Source organism: Stenella coeruleoalba, assembly GCF_951394435.1.
Source record: "Stenella coeruleoalba genome assembly, contig: scaffold_93, whole genome shotgun sequence".
NCBI classification, from domain to species: domain Eukaryota; kingdom Metazoa; phylum Chordata; class Mammalia; order Artiodactyla; family Delphinidae; genus Stenella; species Stenella coeruleoalba.
The window spans coordinates 478,753-500,297 of record NW_027646231.1 but is presented as its reverse complement, the minus strand read 5'-3'; the positions used below and the strand labels follow the sequence as shown (position 1 = coordinate 500,297).

Sequence of the window (21,545 nt, the reverse complement as noted above, 5' to 3'; positions counted from 1 at the left end):
GGCACGATGATTCTAAGTGAAATAAGTCACACAGAAAAAGAAACATCATAAGGTATCACTAATACACGGAATGTGAACTTGGCTACACATGAACTGAATTACAAAGCAGAACAGGGTCTCAAGTTTAGAAAACCAACTTATGCCTGCTTAAGGGGGAAGGTGAGTTGGGGTGCTGCATAAAAGCAGAGTTTGAAATTAGCACAGATACCGTTCCATAAGCCAAATATGTAATAGACAAGAGCTACCCCTTGCTCAACGAAATGGATTCAACAATGAGGTATCACCTCACACCTGGTAGAATAGGCATCATTGAAAATCTACAAACAAAAAATGCTGGAAAGGGTGTGGAGAAAAGGAACCCTCTTCCACTATTGTTGGGAATATAAATTGATACAGTCATTATGGAGAACAATATGGAATTTCTTAAGAAACTAACAATAGAATTACCATATGATACAGCAATCCCAGTACTGGACATATACCCAGACAAAACCATAAATCAAAAAGAGTCATTCACCGCAATGTTCATTGCATCACTATTTACAATATCGAGGTAATGGAAGCAACCTAAATGCCCACAGACAGACGAATGCATAAAGCTGTGGTACATATATAAAATGGAATATTACTAAGCCATGAAAAGGAATGAAATTGGGTCATTTGTAGAGACGTCGATGGATCTAGAGACTGTCATACAGAGTGAAGTAAGTCAGAAAGAGAAAAACAAATCTTGTATATTCATGCATATATGTGGAACCTAGAAAAACTGTACAGATTAACCGTTTTGCAAGGCATAAATAGAGCAACAGATGTAGACAACAAACGTATGGACAACAAGGGGGGAAAGCTGTTGGGGGGTGGTGGTGGGAGGAGTTGAGAGACTGGGATTGGCATGTATACATTTATATGTATAAAATAGATAACCAATAAGAACCTGCTGTATAAAAATATAAAATAAAATTCAAAATTAAAAAGAAGTAAAATTTAAAAAATAAAACAGAAAAAACAATTATTCCCTGCACATACATGTATTTATATGAATAAATTATTTCCATGCTTATATCTGTAAATACAAAAAAGAGGAATAAAATCTACCTTGAACCAAAAACGAAAAAGAGAAAAAAACACAGAACCCACCAGTTACACAGAGGAAAACCGTATCAGGGCACTTGCTCCAGTTGTAAACAATTCTGAAGTTGGTCAGTGGTGGGGAATCGTCTCCCATTCAGCCAGCAGCCCCCACGCAACAAGCGTCCTCATTGCAAAGCTGGGGCACCGTGCCGAGGCATCTGTGAGTAAACGTGAGCTGAGCCCCAGGCCAGTTGCTGCTGAACTATTCCCACCCGTCCCAGGTAAAACACCTGAATATATACAAGGACTTGAAAGCCTAGAGGAAGGGCCATAGAGCCACACGAGTGACAGCATGCCGGCCGACTTGGTGCCTGCAGGCCAGCCAGGATGGTCCTGGCCCTGGGTGCTCTTCTGGAAGATTTCCATTTCCCTGCCTGAGATACCCGTCCTGTCCCTGCCCCCACTGCTTTTTTCCTTCCTCACCTCTGCCCAGGGAGAAATTCCAGCAGCAGGTATGGGTGACACATCCTCTTCTTTAGCAGGTGGCAGCCTGGCAACTGCTGCAGAAAGTCCAGCAGAGCCCCACTCACACTGGGCCACCCACAAAGCCGTGGCCTCTCACTCCCTCCCACCAGCCCAGCCCCGAGACTGCTGACAGGGCAGAGAAAATGGCGTCAGGCACGGCTGCAGGGGCTCTTGCTGCCTGGAGTGGTATTTATATTGATCTCAACCCAGGCACACCTGGGGAGGGCTGGCCGGCACGGTAAGGCTGCCCAGGTCAGCCAATCATCACCCCTCAGGGGCTCACAGTTGCAGAAAATGGAACTTGCTGAACCGGCCAGGTCCAAGGAACAGGTGTGGGCTCCTGAGAGTCAGGATAGACAAGGGGCTGCAGCTTTGGCTTGTTTTCTAATCATTTTATCTGGCCCATGAGTGGGAGACAACTTCAAGAAAACCCTCTCCTAATGAGAGGAACCCAGGAGTCAGGGAGAGGAGGGGTGGGTGGTGGTTGGAGACAGAGGCCTGGTGCCCCGGGTGCAGTGGAAGTCTCTGGAAGACCAGGTGGAGGGAGGCCTCACGGAGTGATGCCCAGGGTCACAGACCTGTCGCAGCTGCTGTTTGTTAGTTCAAGTCCTGCTCTGAGGTGCTCTGTGTCAGCTCTGAGCGACAGGTGAGCTGGGGGTGCTCTGCAATGAGGGCTATGTGCACGGTTCCTGTGTGCCCAGCCCTGCCACGGTACCTGCAAGGGTAGCTCTGTATCCTGGGAGGGGCCTGACCACGAGAGCCCCGTGGGCTGGGGTGGGGGTGGGGTACCTGCCCAGGTGAGCTCCATATTCTGGGATTGGTCTGACCACGAGAGCCCCATGGGCTGCTGGGGACCTGGTAAAGGATGTCAGGACAGTCAGTGAAGCCACCGAGGATATACCTCCAGTTGCTCCTAATTCCTACACCCTGCTGGTCATTCTACCAACCACCAGGACATGGTATTCTGTATTAGTCTTCAATGATGCCTTCTTTTGTATTCCATTAGTCCCAGAGTCACAAGAAATTTTGGCTTGTGAGTGGCAGGACTCCACATACAACTAAAACAATACTTCCGGGCCGTCTGGCCCCAAGGGTGCAAAAATTCCCACACCATCTTTGGGGAAAGCTTAGCTAAAGACCTAAAAGTTCTACCTCTGGAAAAGGAAACCCTCCTTCAATATGCAGACGACATTCTGATCACCAGCCCTACTAAGGAGGCCTCTGAACTACCAAGCCAATAAAGGATAGAAGTTGTCCAAGAAAAAGCTCAAATATCACAGACTGCGGTGACCTGCCTGGGCTTCATTCTCACAGAAGGTCAGAGAAGCCCATCCCAGGAAAGGGAAGAAACCATTTTCAGCCTTACCCCTTTCTAAAACTAGAAGACAGCTTAGGGGTTCCTGGGGAGGCCAGGGTTTGCTGCTTCTGGATCCCTAACTACAGTCTACTAGCTGGGCCTCTATATGAAACACTGAAAGGAAAAGATGATGATCCTTTTGAATAGAATCCAGAAGTGGCCTTTCAAGAATGGAAAGAGCAGTCAATTCAGACCCTTGCCCTGGAACTCCCTAATTTAGCTAAACCCTTTGACCTTTACATTCCCGGTGAAAGGTGAATCGCCATTGGAGAATTAGTGCAAAAACTGGGACCGCTTGAAATGGAACAATGCAAGAATGCCATCCAGGTAGGATAAACTACGGTCACTAAGGGGCTTGGCCCACTGCCACATCTGGCCAAGATACTGGCGGTATCTAAAAACCTGGAAATCAGCAGCCCAAAAGGCCACCTCCCTCCTAAGGGAAAAGGACCCCACGTGGTGATCCTAACCACCAACCATGCCCTGAAGTTGCAGGGTTCGCTCCGTGGGCACACCGACCTCGAGTGAGGAGGCCCTCCAACTCCAACATCCAGAGAGATAACCGGGGGCAACAGGGCACCATGACGACTCGTGTGAACATCACTTGACCTGGAGTTTCTCTCATAAAACAACAAGAGTGTGTCCCAAAAGAGTAGACTACTGCTTGCAGGACTTACTGCACCCAGAGGGGAGCTAATAATCTTGGCGGGGGAACAGTATACCACACTGTCACCATAGAAAAGCCTACAGACACCGTGATGATGGTGGCCAATAAGACCGGCTGGACTCCTGTTTACTTCAAAAGGCTGTTGACTCAGTAGCCATCATGGTCCTTGGTCACCACTGACCCTGGACTGTCTGGGAGTTGAGCGGGCAGGGCTCTGACACCCGGTGCTGTTTGTACGTTAATTCAGGGGCCTAACTGAAGAAAGCGCAGACTACTGGTCAGAGCATCTAGGCTGGCAGAGACGGTCAGCCTAAGGTGGCCGAACAAATGTGGGGCGGGGTGAAACCGGCCCCCACAGCGTCTCTGCACATCTCTTTCCTGGACCCTTAAAGGTCATTAGAATCTATAACACTTCCAATGCTGGTGCTCAGGTGGACGAGCAGGGAGGCAGGGGTCCTGGGGACAATCAACGTCACCGGGAGGCTGCTGGGGAGAAGCTCTGACCCTCGCCCCAGGGTATGAGGGCTCCCAACTCAGCACTCAGCAGTTACAGAAGAAGGGTCTGCACCCTCAGCACTCCAAGAATGAGGAACGGGACAAAAGGCAGAGGAGGGGTTTGTCCCCAGCAAAGCCCATTAAAAATCCCTGGGAGATAAAAATAGAATCTGGGCAATAAAGTCAAGTCTAACCTTTTTTATCCTTTGTGCTTTGTCTAATTTCACGTGCTCCTAGGGTCCCGCATGCAGAGGTTCCACACCCGGCACTTCAGACCAGATTTCCTAGTGCAGAATGGCTGGGTCGACACCTCAGCTCCTGGGGCCCAGTGCAGACTCCACGATATAGAGCCTGAGCTACAGCCAACCCGGCCCTCGAGAGCTCCGCCGCCTCCCTCCCTCCCACTGACTCTGACAGGATCTCTACACAGCAGCCCAGCCCACAGCCCATGGGGTAGTGCATGCTCTCACCTCTCCATTCTCTGATCAAAATATAAAGTTTCCTTTGCTTGTGAACCAAACTCAGTCTCGATCTGTTGGCCCCAATGACACTGGGCAGGGGGACACTTGTTGGGGTCCACTCTGGAGGATCAGTAACAGAAATTGAGACTATTGTAACCTCAATGAACAGATGTGTGAGCCAAACTGTAGTTAACATAGAACAGTGTATAAGGCTCGGGTAAAATAAGATGTTTTTAACACTTCCATTTGATATTTCCATCACTTTTTATAAGCAAGTTCAGTGAAAAGGTTTGTCTTATTTGTCAGGTCAATATTAGAGAAACGAAGTGATTTCTTTCCAAGGATGTACAGCTAATAATCTTGGTTAAACCTTCAATCTTGTTTTAAATGCTTTTCCATTGAAAATGATACCTCTCTTTCAGCTCCCCCATTTCTGAGAAGTATAAAATCTTATAATTTATTATTACCAAAGGGGAAAGGTGGGAGGAGGGATAAATTAACAGTTTGGAATTAACACATACACACTGCTATGTATAAAATAGATCATCAACAAGGAACTACTGTATAGCACAGGGAACTACACTCAACATTTTGCAATAACCTATAAGGGGAAATAATCTGAAAAAGAATAGATATTTTTATTGACATTATCTATCAATGACAGTTAAAGTGTAGCCTAAGGGAAGCTGGTGGTGAGTGCTTCTGACCCTGAAGACTTCAATCATCTAAAGTTTGGACTCTGCCTGCTTCCCAAGGCCCTTAATGAACATATGTGTAGCTGTAGCTTAAAAAATTCCCCAGTTTGGGTTTCGGGGAGACACTGATTTTGAAAAAGCCCTGGTGTTCTCCTTACATGAATGGGACTCTTCCTACTGCTAAAACATGTCTGTCACACCCAGAGGATGGTATACCGTCTGATCGGGAAGAGTTTGGAAAAGGCATCTCATCTCCTCATCTCCTGGTGCTCGGGTTCACCCCTCCAGCGTCTTTACTAACAGTCTCCCCACTTGGAGATGTCAGCACTGTCAACATCCTGTTGCGTACAGTTTGGAATTTGTCCAGAGGATGAAGCGGAAGGATGAGGAACAATGAGAGACAAGTCCTAGGTGTTCAGACAGGCACATGTCACTCTAATTTCCAATCAGGAAGACGAATTGACCAAAGGCTAGGGTTGCCCATGGAAACAGTATAGGGCTTGAGGAAATCCCGCTGCTTTGTGGCCAGTTCCCATAAACACGAGTTGAACAATGGAACTCAGGGGCAGTAAAATTCACAAAACTGCAGAGTTGAAAATATCCATCACTGAAAAATGTCTTGAGGAAAGTCAGAGAAAAGGACTTGTAAGCAAGGGAGAATGGCAGGAAAGGGATTTGAGGAGGTAGAAAGGACTCGCCATTAAGCACAAGAAAAGGAGCTGAACATTGCCAACATTGCCAACATTGCAGTTGGCCAAAAAGGGTGTATGCGTTCTTTTCTGTATATATTCAAGAAAAGGGCATACACTTTTTTAGCCAACCAAACAGGTGGGCACTGGAAGTCAATACTACAAAAGATATCACTTCGCATCAGTCAGAAGAGCCATCCTCATAAAGCGTAAACAACAGAAATGCAGGACAGGGCAACGAGAAGAGGGAGCCCTGTGAGACTTATAGTGGAAATGTATATTGCCAACGGCCATTCTGGAGAAGTGTATTGTGTTTACTAAAGCATCTAAAAAATGAGCTACAGAGCATAGGGCACTTGCACTCATGGGCGTATATCTTGGGCAAAACAAAAATCGAGAGGACACAGGCACCCCAATGTTTACCCCCTCTCTGTTTAAAAGATCCTCGACTAGGATATAACTTAAATGTCTCTGGAGGGAAAAAATGGATAGAGATGTGGTACTTAGGTAGAGTGGAATATTATTCAGCCTGGAAATCAATGAAATATGGCCAGTTGTAACAACTCCGGAGGAGTTACGTATGATCATTCTAAGTGACAGAATTCAAAAAGAAAAAGACACATATCATAAGATATCACTTAAAGGTGGAATCCAAAATGGCTACACATGAAATAAATTACAAAACAAAAACATAGTCAAATATGTAGAAAACACGCATAAGGCTGCTAAACGGGAAAGGTGGGGAGGGGTGAGGCATCATCCAGGAGGTTGAAATTAGCAAAGATACCATTCCAAATACCAAACTGATAATCAACAAGGCCTACACGGTAGCTAAAAGAACTGCACTCAGCACACTCAAGTCACCGGAAAAGAATATATACGACTGGTAAGAATCTGAAAAAGAATTTATTGATGTCTCTCTGTACGCGAATCAAGTGGATGTACAGCAGCAAGAAACAGAGCTTTGAAAATCAGCTGTAACCAATATAGTAATAAATTGAAAAAAATAAACGACAGAGAGACAGAGAAAACCTCTTACAACTTTTCCTCAGGGACGGTGATGCAACATGGATTGAACACATCTAGACCCACAGCAGGATGAGACATAAGGCTGGAAACTGTTTGCGCTAAGAGAAATGTGAGGTTGGGTGAGGAAATGCACACCCTTTAAAGTAATACTACCTGGTACCCATTCAATGGGTCCCAAATCTGCAGGTTCAAGGGATCTTCCTACAGCTAAAACATGCATGGAAAACCCAGAGGACTGTACACCATGTGATCGGGAGATGTGTCTAAAATGCACCTCATTTATCCTCTCCTGGTGCTCCTGTTCACCATTCCAGCCACGCTACTTAGAATCTCCCCACTTGGAGAATCAGCACATTTAAACTTCTGTTTCACACATTTTGCAAATTGTGAGGAGGATGAACGGGAAGAGGGGGAACCAATGAGAGAAGAGTTGTAGGGGTTTGGACGGGCACATATCACTCTAATTTCCCATTAAGAGTAAGAATTAAAGAAAGGCTCAGCCTGCCTCGCCGGAGCCAAAATAGGGCCTGAAGCAATCCTGCGGGTTTGAGGCCAGCTCACAAAAGAGCAACTTAAAAAATGGAGCTCAGGGTCACTGCAATTCACAAACCTGCAGAGTTATAAATGAAAACTAACGTCCAAAAATATGTTGAGGTAAGGCAAAGAAGAGGATCTGAATGCAAGACAGAATTGCAAGAAACAGATTTCAAGAGATAGATTGGACTCGTCTTTAACGCACATGAAAAGCGGCAGAATTTCGACAATGATGCAGTTGGCCCAAAAGGGCGTATGCGTTTTTTCCTGATTATATCCAGGAAAAAACGCATACGCACTTTATGGGCAACGAAGCAAGCAAGCAATGCAAATGTGCACAACAAAGAAGTCTCACTTCCCACCGGTCAAAAGGGCCATCCTAAAAAATTGTAAAAACCAGAAATGCAGGACAGGCCATGGAGAACAGGGAGCCTTTATACGCTGATGGGCAGTGTGTGAACTGCCGAGAGCCACTCTGGAGAAGTGTATGGTGGTTCCTAAATCATCTAAAAAACAGAGCTACAGAGCATAGGACACTTCCAATCATGGGAGTATATCTAGGGAAGTCTAAAAATCAACAAGACACAAGCACACCACAGTTTAGGGCTACTCTGTTTACAAGAACCTCAACTTCAGTACACCTTAAATATCCCAGGAAAGAGAACAATGGATAAAGAAGATGTGGTACTTATGTACAATGGAATATCTCTTCACCATGAAATCAATGTAATAAGGCTAGTAGAAGGATAAAGAGTGGATTTAGGTCCGATAATACTACTTGAAATAAGTCAAACAGAAAAAGAAACATATCATAAGATATCACTTATAGAGGGAGGGTAAATATGGCTGCACAAGAAATGAATTACAGAACAGAACAGTGTCTCACATTTAGAAAACACACTTATGTCAGCTTAAGGGGAAAGGAGAGGTGGGGTGATGCATAAAACCAGAGTTTGAAATTAGCACAGATACCGTTCAATAAACCAAATAGGTATTAGACAAGATCTACACCTTGCTCAATGAACTGGCCTCAACACACCCTATACACCGCAGAGAAATATATCTGAGTAATAAGAATCTTAAAACCCATGTATTGATATATCTCCATAAGGGAATCAAGTGTGTGCAGAGCGGCACAAACACAGCAGTGAAAATGAGCTAAAGCCCATTATAGAAATAAATTTTAAAAACAAAACGCTGAAACAATGAAAGAGAGAAAAATTCTTACAAAATTCGCTCAGGGGCTGTGATGCAACCTGGATTGACCACATATAAACCCACAGCTGGATAAGACATAAGGCTGGACACTTGGGGCTGACAGGATTGGTGAGCTTTGGTGAGCAACTGCCGAAAGTTTAATGCAATACTTCATGCTACTCAGTCCAAGGGTCCCAACACTCCAGGTTGAAGGGAATCTTCCTACAGCTAAACCATGCTTGGGAAACCCAGCGACTGGTATACCATATGATCGGGAAAGGTTTCTAAAACGCACCTCATTTTTCCTCTCCTGGGGCTCCGGATCGACATTCCAGCCGCTTTACTAACAACATCCCCACATGGAGTCAATGCCTTTAAGTTCTGGTATCGCACAGTCTGCAGTTAGTGCAGAGGATGAATGGGAATAGGGGGAACCAGTGAGAAACTAGATGTAGCGGTTTCAATGGGCACATGTCACTCTAATATCACATCAGTAAGAAGAATTAACCAAAGGCACAGCAAGGTGCCCCAGAAGAAAAATAGGGCTTCAAGGAATCCTGTGGTTACGGGGCAAGACCACAAAAATAAGAGCTAAAAAATGGAGCTAAGGGCCACTGCAATTCAAAAACCTGCAGAGTTATAAAGGCCAACTATTTTTAAAAAATATATTGAGGTAAGGCTATGAAGAGGCATTGAAAGCAAGGCAGAATTGCAGGAAACTGATTTCAGGAGGTAGACTGGAATTGCATTGAAAACATATGAAGAGAGTCAGAAACTCGACAATGATGCACTTGGCCAAAAAGGGCGTATGCGTTTTTTCCTGAATATATTCAGGAAAAAACGCATACGCCCTTTTTGGCCAACCAAGCAAGCTTGCAAAGGAAATCTGCACTACAATGAAGTCTCACTTCCCCCCGGTCAAAAGGGCCATCTGAAAAAAGTGTAAAATCCAGAAAGGCAGGACAGGCCATGGAGAACTGGGAGCCTTGTTATGCTGATGGGCGGGATGTAAATTGCCAACAACCACTCTGGAGAAGTGTATGGTGTTTCCTGAAACATCTAAAAAACAAAGCAACAGAACCTAGGGCACTTCCACTTATGGTCCTATAGCTTAGGGAAATTAAAATCAAAAAGACACAGCCACCCCAAAGTTTGGGACGGCTCTGTTTACAAGAACCTCGTTTACAGTACAAGTTCAACATCGCAGAAAGTGAAAAATGGATAAAGAAGTTGTGGTATTTACTTACAAAGCAATATCACTCAGCAATGAAATCTGTGTCATCAGGCCCTTAGCAGCACAATGAGTGGATTCAGGTATGATGATTCTAACTGAAATAAGTCGCACAGAAAAAGAAACATCATAAGATATCAGTAATACACGGAATGTAAACTTGGCTACACAGGAACTGAATTACAGAACAGAACAGGGTCTCAAATTTAGAAAACCAACTTATGCTTGCTTAAGGGGAAAGGTGAGTTGGGGTGCTGCATAAAACCAGAGATTGAAATGAGCACAGATAAAGTTCCTTAAGCCAAATATGGAATAGACAAGAGCTACTCCTTGGTCAACGAAATGGACTCAACACCGCATATTAAACGCCTAAGAATGTACCTGACTAGTAAGTATATTAAAACCTATGGATTGCTATGTCTCCGAAAGAGAATCAAGCATGTGTACAGGGGCATAAACGCAGCAGTGACAGGATTGGAGAGGTTCGGTGAGCAAATGAAGACCCTTTGAAGTCATATTGCATGGTACCCATTCCACGGGTTTCAACTACCCCGGTTTTAGGTATTCTTCCTTCAGCTAAAACATGCATGTGGAACCCAGAGTATGATCAACCATGTGATCGGGAGACGTGTTCAAATATGTCTCAGTTTTCGTACCCTGGTACTCGGGTGCAACATTCCAGACGCTTTACTAACACTCTCCCCACTTGGAGAGTCAGCACCTTTAACCTCCTGTTTGGCCCAGTTTGCAATTTCTGCGGAAGACGAACAGGAATAGCGAGAACCAATGAGAGACTAGCTGGAGGTGTCTGGACGGGCAAATTTAACTCTCATTTCCCACCAGGAAGAGGAATTAACCAAAGGCTCAGCGTGCCGTGCCAGAACCAGATTAGGGCCTGAAGCCATCCTGCGGTGTTGCGGCCAGCTCACAAGAAAGCGAGTTGAAGAAAGGAGCTCAGGGACACTGTAATTCACAAACCTGCAGACTTATAAATGACAGCTATCGTCCAAAAATATACTGAAGTAAGGCTGCCAAGAGGACTTGAAAGCGGGGCAGAATTGCAGGAAACCGATTTCAGGAGGTACACAGGAATTGCATTTCAAGCATAGGAAAAGAGGCAGAACGTCCACAGTGATGCACTTGGCCAAAAAGGGCGTATGCGTTTTTTCCTGAATATATTCAGGAAAACACGCATACGCCCTTTTTGGCCAACCAAGCAAGCTTGCAAAGGAAATCTGCACTACAATGAAGTCTCACTTCCCCCCAGTCAAAAGGGCCATCTGAAAAAAGTGTAAAATCCAGAAAGGCAGGACAGACCATGGAGAACTGGGAGCCTTGTTATGCTGATGGGCGGGATGTAAATTGCCAACAGACACTCGGGAGAAGTGTATGGTGTTTCCTGAAACATCTAAAAAACAAAGCAACAGAGCCTAGGGCACTTCCACTTATGGTCCTATAGCTTAGGGAATTTAAAATCAAAAAGACACAGCCACCCCAAAGTTTGGAACGGCTCTGTTTACAAGAACCTCGTTTACAGTACAAGTTCAACATCGCAGAAAGTGAAAAATGGATAAAGAAGTTGTGGTATTTACTTACAAAGCAATATCACTCAGCAATGAAATCTGTGTCATCAGGCCCTTAGCAGCACAATGAGTGGATTCAGGTATGATGATTCTAACTGAAATAAGTCACACAGAAAAAGAAACATCATAAGATATCAGTAATACACGGAATGTAAACTTGGCTACACAGGAACTGAATTACAGAACAGAACAGGGTCTCAAATTTAGAAAAAACAACTTAGGCTTGCTTAAGGGGAAAGGTGAGTTGGGGTGCTGCATAAAACCAGAGATTGAAATGAGCACAGATAAAGTTCCTTAAGCCAAATATGGAATAGACAAGAGCTACTCCTTGCTCAACGAAATGGACTCAACACCGCATATTAAACGCCTAAGAATGTACCTGACTTGTAAGTATCTTAAAACCTATGGATTGCTATGTCTCCGAAAGAGAATCAAGCATGTGTACAGGGGCATAAACGCAGCAGTGATAGGATTGGAGAGGTTCGGTGAGCAAATGAAGACCCTTTGAAGTCATATTGCATGGTACCCATTACACGGGTCTCAACTCTCCAGGTTTAAGGTATTCTTCCTTCAGCTAAAACATGCATGTGGAACCTAGAGTATGATCAACCATGTGATCGGGAGACGTGTTCAAATATGTCTCAGTTTTCGTACCCTGGTACTCTGGTGCAACATTCCAGACGCTTTACTAACACTCTCCCGACTTGGAGAGTCAGTCACTTTAACCTCCTGTTTGGCTCAGTTTGCAATTTCTGCCGAAGATGAACAGGAATAGCGAGAACCAATGAGAGACTAGCTGGAGGTGTCTGGACGGGCAAATTTAACTCTCATTTCCCACCAGGAAGAGGAATTAACCAAAGGCTCAGCGTGCCGTGCCAGAACCAGATTAGGGCCTGAAGCCATCCTGCGGTGTTGCGGCCAGCTCACAAGAAAGCGAGTTGAAGAAAGGAGCTCAGGGGCACTGTAATTCACAAACCTGCAGAGTTATAAATGACAGCTATCGTCCAAAAATAGACTGAAGTAAGGCTGCCAAGAGGACTTGAAAGCGGGGCAGAATTGCAGGAAACCGATTTCAGGAGGTAGACTGGAATTGCATTGAAAGCATAGGAAAAGAGGCAGAACGTCCACAATGATGCACTTGGCCAAAAAGGGCGTATGCGTTTTGTCCTGAATATATTCAGGAAAAAACGCATACGCCCTTTTTGGCCAACCAAGCAAGCTTGCAAAGGAAATCTGCACTACAATGAAGTCTCACTTCCCCCCGGTCAAAAGGGCCATCTGAAAAAAGTGTAAAATCCAGAAAGGCAGGACAGGCCATGGAGAACTGGGAGCCTTGTTATGCTGATGGGCGGGATGTAAATTGCCAACAGCCACTCCGGAGAAGTGTATGGTGTTTCCTGAAACATCTAAAAAACAAAGCAACAGAGCCTAGGGCACTTCCACTTATGGTCCTATAGCTTAGGGAAATTAAAATCAAAAAGACACAGCCACCCCAAAGTTTGGAACGGCTCTGTTTACAAGAACCTCGTTTACAGTACAAGTTCAACATCGCAGAAAGTGAAAAATGGAGAAAGAAGTTGTGGTATTTACTTACAAAGCAATATCACTCAGCAATGAAATCTGTGTCATCAGGCCCTTAGCAGCACAATGAGTGGATTCAGGTATGATGATTCTAACTGAAATAAGTCACACAGAAAAAGAAACATCATAAGATATCAGTAATACACGGAATGTAAACGTGGCTACACAGGAACTGAATTACAGAACAGAACAGGGTCTCAAATTTAGAAAACCAACTTATGCTTGCTTAAGGGGAAAGGTGAGTTGGGGTGCTGCATAAAACCAGAGATTGAAATGAGCACAGATAAAGTTCCTTAAGCCAAATATGGAATAGACAAGAGCTACTCCTTGCTCAACGAAATGGACTCAACACCGCATATTAAACGCCTAAGAATGTACCTGACTTGTAAGTATCTTAAAACCTATGGATTGCTATGTCTCCGAAAGAGAATCAAGCATGTGTACAGGGGCATAAACGCAGCAGTGATAGGATTGGAGAGGTTCGGTGAGCAAATGAAGACCCTTTGAATTCATATTGCATGGTACCCATTCCACGGGTTTCAACTACCCAGGTTTAAGGTATTCTTCCTTCAGCTAAAACATACATGTGGAACCTAGAGTATGATCAACCATGTGATCGGGAGACGTGTTCAAATATGTCTCAGTTTTCGTACCCTGGTACTCTGGTGCAACATTCCAGACGCTTTACTAACACTCTCCAGACTTGGAGAGTCAGTCCCTTTAACCTCCTGTTTGGCCCAGTTTGCAATTTCTGCGGAAGATGAACAGGAATAGCGAGAACCAATGAGAGACTAGCTGGAGGTGTCTGGACGGGCAAATTTAACTCTCATTTCCCACCAGGAAGAGGAATTAACCAAAGGCTCAGCGTGCCGTGCCAGAACCAGATTAGGGCCTGAAGCCATCCTGCGGTGTTGCGGCCAGGTCACAAGAAAGCAAGTTGAAGAAAGGAGCTCAGGGGCACTGTAATTCACAAACCTGCAGACTTCTAAATGACAGCTATCGTCCAAAAATATACTGAAGTAAGGCTGCCAAGAGGACTTGAAAGCGGGGCAGAATTGCAGGAAACCGATTTCAGGAGGTAGACAGGAATTGCATTTCAAGCATAAGAAAAGAGGCAGAACGTCCACAGTGATGCACTTGGCCAAAAAGGGCGTATGCGTTTTTTCCTGAATATATTCAGGAAAACACGCATACGCCCTTTTTGGCAAACCAAGCAAGCTTGCAAAGGAAATCTGCACTACAATAAAGTCTCACTTCCCCCCGGTCAAAAGGGCCATCAGAAAAAAGTGTAAAATCCAGAAAGGCAGGACAGACCATGGAGAACTGGGAGCCTTGTTATGCTGATGGGCGGGATGTAAATTGCCAACAGACACTGGGGAGAAGTGTATGGTGTTTCCTGCAACATCTAAAAAACAAAGCAACAGAGCCTAGGGCACTTCCACTTATGGTCCTATAGCTTAGGGAATTTAAAATCAAAAAGACACAGCCACCCCAAAGTTTGGAACGGCTCTGTTTACAAGAACCTCGTTTACAGTACAAGTTCAATATCGCAGAAAGTGAAAAATGGATAAAGAACTTGTGGTATTTACTTACAACGCAGTATCACTCAGCAATGAAATCTATGTCATCAGGCCCGTAGCAGCATAATGAGTGGATTCAGCTACGATGATTCTAACTGAAATAAGTCACACAGAAAAAGAAACATCATAAGATATCACTAATACACGGAATATAAACTTGGCTACACAGGAACTGCATTCCAAAACAGAACAGGGTCTCAAATTTAGAAAAGCAACTTATGCTTGCTTAAGGGGAAAGGTGAGTTGGGGTGCTGCATACAACCAGAGATTGAAATGAGCACAGATAAAGTTCCTTAAGTCAAATATGGAATAAACAAGAGCTACTCCTTGCTCAACGAAATGGACTCAACACCGCATATTAAACGCCTAAGAATGTACCTGAGTAGTAAATATCGTAAAACCTATGGATTGCTATGTCTCCAAAAGAGAATCAAGCATGTGTACAGGGGCATAAACGCAGCAGTGATAGGATTGGAGAGGTTCGGTGAGCAAATGAAGACCCTTTGAAGTCATATTGCATGGTACCCATTACACGGGTCTCAACTCTCCAGGTTTAAAGTATTCTTCCTTCAGCTAAAACATGCAGGTGGAACCCAGAGTATGATCAACCATGTGAACGGGAGACGTGTTCAAATATGTCTCAGTTTTCCTCCCCTGGTACTCGGGTGCAACATTCCAGACGCTTTACTAACACTCTCCCCAGTTGGAGAGTCAGCGCCTTTAACCTCCTGTTTGGCTCAGTTTGCAATTTCTGCGGAAGATGAACAGGAATAGCGAGAACCAATGAGAGGCTAGCTGGAGGTGTCTGGACGGGCAAATTTAACTCTCATTTCCCACCAGGAAGAGGAAATAACCAAAGGCTCAGTGTGCCGTGCCGGAACCAGATTAGGGCCTGAAGCCATCCTGCGGTGTTGTGGCCAGCTCAAAAGAAAGCGAGTTGAAGAAAGGAGCTCAGGGGCACTGTAATTCACAAACCTGCAGAGTTATAAATGACAGCTATCGTCCAAAAATAGACTGAAGTAAGGCTGCCAAGAGGACTTGAAAGCGGGGTAGAATTGCAGGAAACCGATTTCAGGAGGTAGACTGGAATTGCATTGAAAGCATAGGAAAAGAGGCAGAACGTCCACAATGATGCACTTGGCCAAAAAGGGCGTATGCGTTTTTTCCTGAATATATTCAGGAAAAAACGCATACGCCCTTTTTGGCCAACCAAGCAAGCTTGCAAAGGAAATCTGCACTACAATGAAGTCTCACTTCCCCCCAGTCAAAAGGGCCATCTGATAAAAGTGTAAAATCCAGAAAGGCAACAGGCCATTGAGAACTGGGAGCCTTGTTATGCTGATGGGCGGGATGTAAATTGCCAACAGACACTTGGGAGAAGTGTATGGTGTTTCCTGAAACATCTAAAAAACAAAGCAACAGGGCCTAGGGCACTTCCACTTATGGTCCTATAGCTTAGGGAAATTAAAATCAAAAAGACACAGCCACCCCAAAGTTTGGAACGGCTCTGTTTACAAGAACCTCGTTTACAGTACAAGTTCAACATCGCAGAAAGTGAAAAATGGATAAAGAAGTTGTGGTATTTACTTACAAAGCAATATCACTCAGCAATGAAATCTGTGTCACAAAGCCCTTAGCAGCACAATGAGTGGATTCAGGTATGATGATTCTAACTGAAATAAGTCACACAGAAAAAGAAACATCATAAGATATCAGTAATACACGGAATGTAAACTTGGCTACACAGGAACTGAATTACAGAACAGAACAGGGTCTCAAATTTAGAAAACCAACTTATGCTTGCTTAAGGGGAAAGGTGAGTTGGGGTGCTGCATAAAACCAGAGATTGAAATGAGCACAGATAAAGTTCCTTAAGCCAAATATGGAATAGACAAGAGCTACTCCTTGCTCAACGAAATGGACTCAACACCGCATATTAAACGCCTAAGAATGTACCCTACTAGTAAGTAACTTAAAACCTATAGATTGCTATGTCTCCGAAAGAGAATCAAGCATGTGTACAGGGGCATAAACGCAGCAGTGATAGGATTGGAGAGGTTCGGTGAGCAAATGAAGACCCTTTGAAGTCATATTGCATGGTACCCATTACACGGGTCTTAACTCTCCAGGTTTAAGGTATTCTTCCTTCAGCTAAAACATGCATGTGGAACCCAAGTATGATCAACCATGTGAACGGGAGACGTTTTCAAATATGTCTCAGTTTTCCTCCCCTGGTACTCGGGTGCAACATTCCAGACGCTTTACTAACACTCTCCCCACTTGGAGAGTCAGTCCCTTTAACCTCCTGTTTGGCCCAGTTTGCAATTTCTGTGGAAGATGAACAGGAATAGCGAGAACCAATGAGAGACTAGCTGGAGGTGTCTGGATGGGCAAATTTAACTCATATTTCCCACCAGGAAGAGGAATTAACCAAAGGCTCAGCGTGCGGTGCAAGAACCAGATTAGGGCCTGAAGACATCCTGCGGTGTTGCGGCCATGTCACAAGAAAGCGAGTTGAAGAAAGGAGCTCAGGGGCACTGTAATTCACAAACGTGCAGAGTTATAAATGACAGCTATCGTCCAAAAATAGACTGAAGTAAGGCTGCCAAGAGGACTTGAAAGCGGGGCAGAATTGCAGGAAACCGATTTCAGGAGGTAGACTGGAATTGCATTGAAAGCATAGGAAAAGAGGCAGAACGTCCACAATGATGCACTTGGCCAAAAAGGGCGTATGCGTTTTGTCCTGAATATATTCAGGAAAAAACGCATACGCCCTTTTTGGCCAACCAAGCAAGCTTGCAAAGGAAATCTGCACTACAATGAAGTCTCACTTCCCCCCGGTCAAAAGGGCCATCTGAAAAAAGTGTAAAATCCAGAAAGGCAGGACAGGACATGGAGAACTGGGAGCCTTGTTATGCTGATGGGCGGGATGTAAATTGCCAACAGCCACTCCGGAGAAGTGTATGGTGTTTCCTGAAACATCTAAAAAACAAAGCAACAGAGCCTAGGGCACTTCCACTTATGGTCCTATAGCTTAGGGAAAATTAAATCAAAAAGACACAGCCACCCCAAAGTTTGGGACGCCTCTGTTTACAAGAACCTCGTTTATCGTACAAGTTCAATATCACAGAAAGTGAAAAATGGATAAAGAATTTGTGGTACTCATGTACAAAGCAATATCACTCAGCAATGAAATCTATGTCACCAGGCCCGTAGCAGCATAATGAGTGGATTCGGGTATGGTGATTCTAACTGAAATAAGTCACACAGAAAAAGAAACATCAAAAAATATCACTAATACATGGAATTTAAACTTTACTACAGAGGAACTGCATTCCAAAACAGAACAGGGTCTCAAATTTAGAAAACCAACTTATGCTTGCTTAAGGGGAAAGGTGAGTTGGGGTGCTGCATAAAACCAGAGATTGAAATGAGCACAGATAAAGTTCCTTAAGCCAAATATGGAATAGACAAGAGCTACTCCTTGCTCAACGAAATGGACTCAAAACCCCATAGTAACGCCTAAGAATGTACCTGACTAGTAAGTATCTTAAAACCTATGGATTGCTATGTCTCCAAAAGAGAATCAAGCGTGTGTACAGGGGCATAAACGCAGCAGTTATAGGATTGGAGAGGTTCGGTGAGCAAATAAAGACCCTTTGAAGTCATATTGCATGGTACCCATTTGACGGGTCTCAACTCTCCAGGTTTAAGGTATTCTTCCTTCAGCTAAAACATGCATGTGGAACCCAGAGTATGATCAACCATGTGAACGGGAGACGTGTTCAAATATGTCTCAGTTTTCCTCCCCTGGTACTCGGGTGCAACATTCCAGACGCTTTACTAACACTCTCCCCACTTGGAGAGTCAGCGCCTTTAACCTCCTGTTTGGCTCAGTTTGCAATTTCTGCGGAAGATGAACAGGAATAGCGAGAACCAATGAGAGACTAGCTGGAGGTGTCTGGACGGGCAAATTTAACTCTCATTTCCCACCAGGAAGAGGAAATAACCAAAGGCTCACCGTGCCGTACCGGAACCAGATTAGGGCCTGAAGCCATCCTGCGGTGTTGCGGCCAGCTCATAAGAATGCGAGTTGAAGAAAGGAGCTCAGGGGCACTGTAATTCACAAACCTGCAGAGTTATAAATGACAGCTATCGTCCAAAAATATACTGAAGTAAGGCTGCCAAGAGGACTTGAAAGCGGGGCAGAATTGCAGGAAACCGATTTCAGGAGGTAGACTGGAATTGCATTGAAAGCATAGGAAAAGAGGCAGAACGTCCACAATGATGCACTTGGCCAAAAAGGGCGTATGCGTTTTGTCCTGAATATATTCAGGAAAAAACGCATACGCCCTTTTTGGCCAACCAAGCAAGCTTGCAAAGGAAATCTGCACTACAATGAAGTCTCACTTCCCCCCGGTCAAAAGGGCCATCTGAAAAAAGTGTAAAATCCAGAAAGGCAGGACAGGCCATGGAGAACTGGGAGCCTTGTTATGCTGATGGGCGGGATGTAAATTGCCAAAAACCACTCGGGAGAAGTGTATGGTGTTTCCTGAAACATCTAAAAAACAAAGCAACAGAGGCTAGGGCACTGCCACTTATGGTCTTATAGCTTAGGGAAATTAAAATCAAAAAGACACAGCCACCCCAAAGTTTGGAACGGCTCTGTTTTCAAGAACCTCGTTTACAGTACAAGTTCAACATCGCAGAAAGTGAAAAATGGATAAAGAATTTGTGGTATTTACTTACAAAGCAATATCACTCAGCAATGAAATCTGTGTCATCAGGCCCTTAGCAGCACAATGAGTGGATTCAGGTATGATGATTCTAACTGAAATAAGTCACACAGAAATAGAAACATCATAAGATATCAGTAATACACGGAATGTAAACTTGGCTACACAGGAACTGAATTACAGAACAGAACAGGGTCTCAAATTTAGAAAACCAACTTATGCTTGCTTAAGGGGAAAGGTGAGTTGGGGTGCTGCATAAAACCAGAGATTGAAATGAGCACAGATAAAGTTCCTTAAGCCAAATATGGAATAGACAAGAGCTACTCCTTGCTCAACGAAATGGACTCAACACCGCATATTAAACGCCTAAGAATGTACCTGACTAGTAAGTATCTTAAAACCTATGGATTGCTATGTCTCCGAAAGAGAATCAAGCATGTGTACAGGGGCATAAACGCAGCAGTGATAGGATTGGAGAGGTTCGGTGAGCAAATGAAGATCCTTTGAAGTCATATTGCATGGTACCCATTCCACAGGTTTCAACTACCCAGGGTTAAGGTATTCTTCCTTCAGCTAAAACATGCATGTGGAACCTAGAGTATGATCAACCATGTGATCGGGAGACGTGTTCAAATATGTCTCAGTTTTCGTACCCTGGTACTCGGGTGCAACATTCCAGACGCTTTACTAACACTCTCCCCACTTGGAGAGTCAGTCCCTTTAACCTCCTGTTTGGCCCGGTTTGCAATTTCTGTGGAAGATGAACAGGAATAGCGAGAACCAATGAGAGACTAGCTGGAGGTGTCTGGACGGGCAAATTTAACTCTCATTTCCCACCAGGAAGAGGAATTAAGCAAAGGCTCAGCGTGCCGTGCCGGAACCAGATTAGGGCCTGAAGCCATCCTGCGGTGTTGCGGCCAGCTCACAAGAAAGCGAGCTGAAGAAAGGAGCTCAGGGGCACTGTAATTCACAAACCTGCAGAGTTATAAATGACAGCTATCGTCCAAAAATAGACTGAAGTAAGGCTGCCAAGAGGACTTGAAAGCGGGGCAGAATTGCAGGAAACCGATTTCAGGAGGTAGACTGGAATTGCATTGAAAGCATAGGAAAAGAGGCAGAACGTCCACAATGATGCACTTGGCCAAAAAGGGCGTATGCGTTTTTTCCTGAATATATTCAGGAAAAAACGCATACGCCCTTTTTGGCCAACCAAGCAAGCTTGCAAAGGAAATCTGCACTACAATGAAGTCTCACTTCCCCCCGGTCAAAAGGGCCATCTAAAAAAAGTGTAAAATCCAGAAAGGCAGGACAGGCCATGGAGAACTGGGAGCCTTGTTATGCTGATGGGCGGGATGTAAATTGCCAACAACCACTCGGGAGAAGTGTATGGTGTTTCCTGAAACATCTAAAAAACAAAGCAACAGAACCTAGGGCACTTCCACTTATGGTCCTATAGCTTAGGGAAATTAAAATCAAAAAGACACAGCCACCCCAAAGTTTGGAACGGCTCTGTTTACAAGAACCTCGTTTACAGTACAAGTTCAACATCGCAGAAAGTGAAAAATGGAGAAAGAAGTTGTGGTATTCACTTACAAAGCAATATCACTCAGCAATGAAATCTGTGTCATCAGGCCCTTAGCGGCACAATGAGTGGATTCAGGTATGATGATTCTAACTGAAATAAGTCACACAGAAAAAGAAACATCATAAGATATCAGTAATACACGGAATGTAAACTTGGCTACACAGGAACTGAATTACAGAACAGAACAGGGTCTCAAATTTAGAAAACCAACTTATGCTTGCTTAAGGGGAAAGGTGAGTTGGGGTGCTGCATAAAACCAGAGATTGAAATGAGCACAGATAAAGTTCCTTAAGCCAAATATGGAATAGACAAGAGCTACTCCTTGCTCAACGAAATGGACTCAACACCGCATATTAAACGCCTAAGAATGTACCTGACTTGTAAGTATCTTAAAACCTATGGATGGCTATGTCTCCGAAAGAGAATCAAGCGTGTGTACAGGGGCATAAACGCAGCAGTGATAGGATTGGAGAGGTTCGGTGAGCAAATGAAGACCCTTTGAAGTCATATTGCATGGTACCCATTCCAC

At 44.4% G+C, this 21,545-nt stretch overlaps 1 long non-coding RNA gene across 2 annotated transcripts in view; it reads right to left on the bottom strand.

The window, feature by feature from the left end:
• Positions 1 to 21,545, bottom strand: part of LOC307181249 — a 489,006-nt gene that overhangs the window by 41,121 nt on the left and 426,340 nt on the right. The window lies entirely within an intron of this gene.